Source organism: Myotis davidii, unplaced genomic scaffold (assembly GCF_000327345.1).
Source record: "Myotis davidii unplaced genomic scaffold, ASM32734v1 scaffold162, whole genome shotgun sequence".
NCBI classification, from domain to species: Eukaryota; Metazoa; Chordata; class Mammalia; order Chiroptera; family Vespertilionidae; genus Myotis; species Myotis davidii.
In genome coordinates, this window is record NW_006300036.1 from 779136 (window position 1) to 787263 (window position 8128).

Sequence of the window (8128 nt, forward strand, 5' to 3'; positions counted from 1 at the left end):
ACCTTGACCTCCTGGTTCATAGGTCAACACTCAACCACTAAGCCACACCAGCCAGGCCAGAGGAACTGTCTTCAACACACATGCAAATATAACTTGACTCCTTACAATCTGATCTATGAGAAGAGTACGAAAAGAATTATTGAGAGAAAGTTGAATTGACTGGCAACATCATTCTCTCTATAGCCATTACAAATCATTTGAAATGTGTCATTTGGAAGTCTATGACTGACTGTGGCACTTTGATATCAACACTTTAAAACCATCTAGCCACTATACTTAATGCTTTAGATTTCTGATAATTTCATTATGAATGCATATTTCTGGGTGTTTACACAGCAAAAATGGAACCCATACATTTCTTTTTAGCCAAATTCTCCCTGCTCAAATCCTGCACCTGTCTCTCCACCATATTTTAACAACTTATTTTCAGTACTCTGTTTTTCCCAGTATATTTTTAATGACACAGTCCCTTAAAACATCTGGCATTATTTTTAGCTTACCTATTATAATAAAATTATGAGGTGAAAACTGCTATTTTCTTGTCCTTTATTCGACTTAAATGTTCATGGGTTATTGCTTAGAATTAGACTCACAGGCAAAAAGAGGAATTTTCCACTTGCAAAGAGGAACAGTTTTGTTGGGGCTGGGAGAGAAACAATAATATAAAATGACTCTGAGTGCTAGAAAATTTCTAATTTTTGAGCTTTTAAGTGTTGCTCTTTAACAGACTAAGATGTTCAGCCAAAAGTTTGTTCATCTGTCTTCTGCAGAGAAAAACAACCAAAAAAAAATGTGCTAGGAATATATATCTCTTAGTATTTTTTCATGTGCAAATCTGTTTTATAGAAGTGCACCACGTATGCTTCAATGCTTACGTTGTCATTGTTTCTTCTTTTTTTCCTTTCCCAACTGGGCATACATTATGCACCCAGCATACCTATAAAAGGTTGACTGAAAAATCACATTTTATAGTCTGCCAAAGGAATGTTTGTATTAAATTGCTTCAGATGGAGAAAGTTTCATTGTGATCAGAACCCAGGAGATATAAAAGGGCCATAAAGTTTGGGTCATAACGTGAGTTTATAAGCCTGGCTTCTACTTAATTTAAATTATAGTTGCAGTGCAAGAAATTGTGGTTTACCAATAGTACTAGGCCTCAGGCCAAACACTTTCGTTCCACTAGCTGCCTCCATATCCTCCCTCTGTTGGAAAGAGGTAACTGCCTAGCACAGATATTTCTTATAACTTGTCATTTGAGAAAAATAACACTTAGCAATCACACATGGGCACATGTATTACTGTGGTTCGCAATTATGATGCAGCAAGTATGGTGTAGTGTAGACACCTTTTCATGAACTTTTTTGTTTGTTTGTTCATTTTTTTGTTTCTTTTGCTTTGCTTTTTAGTTTCTGGATCAATGCCAACCTTCAAATATCTGCTTAGAGCCGGTACATGAGCTCTAGAGAGGATGAATGTAGCATCCCCACTTAAAATTAAGGTTTACCTTAGAATTTGATCCAATTTGACTGAATATATTTGTGATTTATAGTTTCTCCTAGTGGAAACTACAAGTCAAAATTACATTTACATTGAGATGAATCATGTTCTTGTTTTCTACTGTATCTGTTTGACTTTTAAAGCTTAAAGCTTTCTATACAAAAGATGTTGGAACAAAACATAAACTCAGCTGCCTAATCTTTGACCATATCTGTTTGGTGGGATTTTTAAGAGATGAAAATGACAAAAGGGCTTTGATCAAATCCAGTCAGTTTTACCATTCATCCCAGAGTCTGATATCACAGCACACTAGCAAGCTATACAAAGAAAAAAATGGGGAAAATCATCTAATTTTATTATTATTGTCGCCCCCCCCAAAAAAAAAACACACCACACAATAAATTGTAGTTTAGACTTTTTAAATAATAATCTGAGGTTATATCTCATTATGTAAATAATGTCAGAACTACACAGAAAAAGATGTAATAGATGCAAATATCTGGAAAGGAAACAGAGTTTAAACATCTCCATAACATCTCTCTATATATTTCAATTATTCTATAAATGGAAAGATTTTTGTTTTGAATTTAGTTCAGTAAAATGTTTACCAAATAAATTTCCTATAGTTAAAATACATGGTAGACAATAAATAATAATCTATAGATGCCACATCAGGGAAAAATGTATATTTCAATGATATATTTAGGTAATAACACTTATATTATGGTAAAGATATTGGCTTATTAGCTGTATAGTCATCACTCACATAATGCCTAATTCCTGGCCTTAATTTGATTCTTGAAATATGTTGAAACTTGGAAGGAAGCTGAGAGGTTACCAATTCAACCTGTCATTCAGTAAAGAATTATATATATATTTTACAACGGTAACTTGAATTTCTAGAATCTTCTTACTTTTGGTACAAGTAAATTCACTCTCTGAAAAAATGTTCAGTCTGCTTTTTAAGAGTTCCAATTAATGTGTTCTTTTTATTGGTACAGAGGTGGCCTCTCCCAGACTTCCTTTCAGAAGTTTACTTGAATCACTAAAAATTAAAATAGCCTGGCCTGTGTCATTCAGTGGTTGAGCATCAACCTATGAACCAGGAGGTCATTGTTTCATTTATGGTCAGGCACATGCCTGGGTTGCTAGCTCTATCCCCATTGTGGGGCATGGAGGAAGCAAACGATCGATGATTCTCTCTCATCATTGATGTTTCTATCTCTCTCCTCTCCCTTCCTCTCTCTGAAATCAATAAAGAAATTTTTTAAAATAAATTTTGACTATTTTTCATGATCCCTTTAAAAAGTTAAGAGAGCTAGCATGCACCCTAACATATTTCTATAGCAAAATATCCCTATTTTCTTCAAATGCTTATTTGACATGTGTTTGTTTTTTAATATAATGTTCCTTGTGTAATATGACTAGTGGACTCAGCCCTGTTGTTCTCTGATCTCCTGGGTTGATTAACTCGTTTTAGGTGTGCCTGTGACAAAGGACACCCACTCTGGAGACCGTATCATTAAATGTCTCATTTTTGCAATAATTCTGTCTCAGAGTCTGTCATTTGAATTCTAACAGGTAAGCCATTTCTCACACAAGGTAATACCATTTGGGAAAATTAAAGAAAAACATTGCAGTTGTTAAAAAACAATAACAAAAAAAAAGAAAAGAAAAGAAGGAAAAAACATATCAGACCTAAACCCTCTATTCTGATTTAATTCCACTTTAGTAAACTTTAGGCCCTTACTTTAACTTTCCTTCAAGTCACATTGGGAATAACATTATGTTCTTCTCTGACTTTTTATATAAAATTCAGCTTCCAAATTTTGTGTTCAAGCCATTGCTTTCTCTATGTCTGCCTTTGTGTATGCCACACTATGAGAGTGGCACCATGCCTCTTTTCCCTTAATGCTGTAGATAAAGAAGGAGGGTAAGTGCAAGTCAAGGTCATAATGGTCTCCTTCAATGGGAAGTGAAGAAAATAAAATTATCAAAGTATGCTAATGTTTTCTTTGCTAATATTTATGTATATATTTCTTTTCCTACACATATAATATTTATTAAATAATCCTATATAGTAAAGAGCTAATAGGCAAATAGTCATCACGTCCTCATGCCTGCATGCTCTCACGCTCTGGTGCCTTCGTGCTGGGGCCAGAGGAACTGAGGCCAGGCTGGGGGACCTGAGGTCGTGCCCCCTGCCCCATGGGCCTTAACGGGGGACCTGAGGTTGCACCCCCCCACCTGGCAGGGCTTAATGGGGGTGGGGCCGGCTGGGTCTGGGTATCACATGATTTTGAGACACATGTGTATGGGTGGGAACTTGACTCTGGGTCCCGGGGCGCACCCCAGACTCTGACAGGAGGAAGATTTTCATATACATTTTACTAATTTTCTTTCATCTCTGACACTTCTATTATAGGAAAAGGGCAAATAGCAATATTAAAATATTTCCTCTAATTAATTCCCTTTCAATGTGCATGTATTTTATGCACTGGGCCACTAGTAATATACATTAATATAACAGGATTATTAACAGATAATCAATCCAGAATATAAACCATAATCATCTTTCAGATCCTGAATTACTTGAAAACAGAATGATATGGCCTGTAAGATGTAGTTTCTCAAACAACAAGTGGTTTTATATCCAAAAATCTACTTTGTGCCACAGGGCCAATTGCAATTGTCACATGGAAAGTGGTGAAAGCAAAGGTCAGTAGATTTCAATATTAAAATATTTCCTCTAACTAATTCCCTTTCAATGTGCATGTATTTTATGCACTGGGCCACTAGTAATATACATTAATATAACAGGATTATTAACAGATAATCAATCCAGAATATAAACCATAATCATCTTTCAGATCCTGAATTACTTAAAAACAGAATGATATGGCCTGTAAGATGTAGTTTCTCAAACAAGTGGTTTTTTATCCAAAAATCTACTTTGTGCCACAAGGCCAATTGCAATTGTCACATAGAAAGTGGTGAAAGCAAAGGTCAGTAGATTTCATAATTCCATTTGTCTAGTGTGAGCCTTGTACCAGGGTTGTGAAGAGGAAAAAATAGGCATCTCCATTCATAACCTATGACCCACTTCCTTCTCTCTTTCCTTACTCTGATCCATTGTAAGAGCATGGCTACGCTCCTGGGCAATATACTACAGTGGGTAAAAGCATTGAAACCAGCTAGATCTAGACTTGAATACCAGCTCTGCTTCTCTGGTTAAGTGTTATCAGGAAAATTTGAAATGTGTAATTCCTCTATCCAAATCTAGTTATATTATTTGTGGGGCCCAATAAAATATAAAAATGTAGAAGCCCTTGCTCAAAAAAACATGAAAAAAATTCCACTAAAAGTATTTTTCCCTTTACTTCATAGACTCTCTCTTTCTCTCTCTCTCTCTCTCTCTCTCTCTCTCTCTATCTATCTATCTCCTCTCTCTCTTTCTCTGTAGAATTGTCATCATGTTTATTTGCTACTTAATAGTATTCTACTTTTAAAAGCATAAACATTTAAATTATAATTAAATGAATTTTACCATTCTTTTTTATGTTGTACTATGTCAGTTTTAAGGGAAAATATGGAAGCATTTAAGTCATATACAAAATTATTGAAATTATATATTTTATATTTCATAGCTTGTACAAGCTTAGGTATTTTATTCCTAACAAAACAATGGAAAAAAAATACACAAAAGTATCTCATTTTTTAATATACTTGTTATACACACAAATTCTATTTATATTCTCTACCTCCATCTTACTGATAAGTAAGGAAGAACTGACAGGAAAAGAAATTATGGTTGCCCTATCTTTCTCATTACTTCTGACTCAAGATATACAAGTACCTAGTTCAGCGGTTCTCAACCTGTGGGTCATGACCCTTTTGCGGGTCAAATGACCCTTTCACAGGGGTCGCCTAAGACCATCAGAAAACATATATATAATTACATATTGTTTTTGTGATTAATCACTATACTTTAATAATGTTCAATTTGTAACAATGAAATTGGGGGTCACCACAACATGAGGAACTGTATTAAAGGGTCGCAGTATTACGAAGGTTGAGAACCACTGACTTAATTGGTTAATTTAGGGAAGTAATATGAGAAAAGGGATATGATTTGGTTTCCTTGATCATTTATGTCTCTTATAGCATCACTGCCTTCTTTCTGTGTTTGAAGCAAATTCTGGTTTGAACAGAAAATATGACCATGCAGGACTCTAGAAACCCTCACTTAGTCATGACATAACACAGTTCTCTTGTGCTCTCTTTGAGCTTGTTAAACTCTTAGACATAATGAACCCACTGGAATTCTGTGCTCATGGGGTGTCACTATCATTTTATGCCAATGAGGAGACAAGGAATGACAACCAACAAAACATTGTGCATTACTCCTACACTCACATGCATACTCCATCGCTCCAATGCATTTCACATACAAAGTACACATGTGTAAATAAAATCATTAAGAATTTTTAGACAGTGAGAGCAGAGCATTAAAGTAATCATAGGGAGTTCTGAGCACAGGACCCTGTGTGACTGAATAGTCTTCCTTCTGCTGTCATAGTGCTTAACTGCCAGTTTTCTTTTCTGTTCTCCACTCTTGAGCTTTCACTTTTGCTTAGAACTATCATTCTAGTGCCTTTGTAAGCACTCAGTATTTTTGACTGAATAAATAAATTCATTAATAAACCCATGGCATTTACCCAATTAAACTTCATTTTCTTCATTATCAAACATAATTTTTTAAAAGTAAATAGGAAAATAAAATGATTAAGTGAGGCATTATCAAAAATATATGAAAATTCCAGATTAGATATTATGTCCAATATGGTATAAAATCTAAAATATCAGCTAAAGAGAATAAAGTGAATTAATAGGGGACAGAAATTCTTAAATCATGCCCTTGAGTTTGAATGCAGGTGTGAGGTGATATATATGCTAGTTGGATAACCCTTTGATACAAGGCAATTTCCTTCAAGGTAGGGGTTGTCACTCTTTAGTTCTTTATTCCCAACACATCTCTAAATATGGTGATCCATAATTATGTTCTGAATAAAATATATAATAAATAAATGAGAACTTGTGACATGATGGTCAAGTAAAACTAATGTGATTAAATTCATATGAACAGGATTTTGTGAGAAAGGATTCTAATCTAGATGTTAATTATAAAATTAAATGATGACAGTAAGAATTTCTCAGTTTATAGTATCTTTTCCTTCCCTCGGTGTACAAACTCATTAAGAAGTCACTCACTTTCTTGATTTCCCAGAAAATTTTCTCTAAAGATCTGAGAAAGGAGTGGCTGGAAGAAGAATAAAAGGGGAGGGTAAAACCAACCTCTTAAAACTGTGAATAATTTTATAATTATTTTCTTTTTAACTAGTCATCAATTATTCTGAAGCGAGAGCCTTATTAGTATTTATTTATGTCATTATAAACAAAGTAATCAACTGCCCATGACCTATTGCCCTGCTTATGTTTTAAGAAAAAAGCGTTGTCTAGATAGCAATAGATTCTTTCCCTGTGACTCATACATTACCCAGAGACTTCTGGCTTCCTGGAATTTCTGTTCAAAATTTCAGATCTCTTGGCAATAATCCTCTCTTTTTAAAAGAAATGCTTTAACTTTAAGAAAAAATAAACATTTCAAAAATTGATAAAAATGTATTTATAGTTCTTGGCACCATCAAATGTTCATGCCAAAATAAAATTGCCTACTTTTGATATGTGAAGTGGAGTCATAATTTTGCATACGTGGGTCATCTGTAACAAGTTGTCCATATTTAACACTAACATTGGTAGGTTCTACCTTTCTTATCAAAACTCATAATCTATGCTACATTTTTTCATATTGAAGTTAGGAATACACAATCACATAAAAATACTAATAATACACACTCCATCTCTCCACTTTTAAGTAACAACAGTTATGAGAGTTTGATAGTTGTCTTTCCAAACCTTTCTTATCACAAAGATCACAACAGTCTACATCCTGGACTCTGCATCTTTCTCTTTTCACTTAATATCATGGAAATTCCCTTGAGTCAATACATATAGCTCCAACTCATTCTTTTAATAGCTGACTATGTGGACATATGTTCTAACTTTTTAACCATTCTCCCATCAATAGACAATCAAGATGCTTCCAGTCTGGGAGCCACTAGAAACAAAAATGTATATATATATATTCTTTCATATTGGTGATTCTATTAACAATTCCTAAATGTAAAAATGCTGTTTCACAGATATGTGTATATTTTAATGTTAATAGATACTAAAGAATTACTTTTCAAAATAATTGTAGCAGTCTATATCCCCACCAGCACTATTTTTATTTTTTTTTCCTCACCAGCACTATTTGGAAAAGCATTTCCATGCTCTTCTTAACAGGATGGAAATGGTATCAATGCTACTTACTTTTGCTTATCTGATATGTTTTTTGCTTTATTTTTATAAAATGGCATGCTATTGTTTCAATTTACTTTTCCCTAACTAGAAAGTTTGGTATATTTTTAATATCCATCATGGTCTCTGTTGGTAATGGCAGTAGAAACCTACACAGAAGACTACCAAAACTTTGACCCCTTCTTTGACAAAAAACAACTCTAGACAC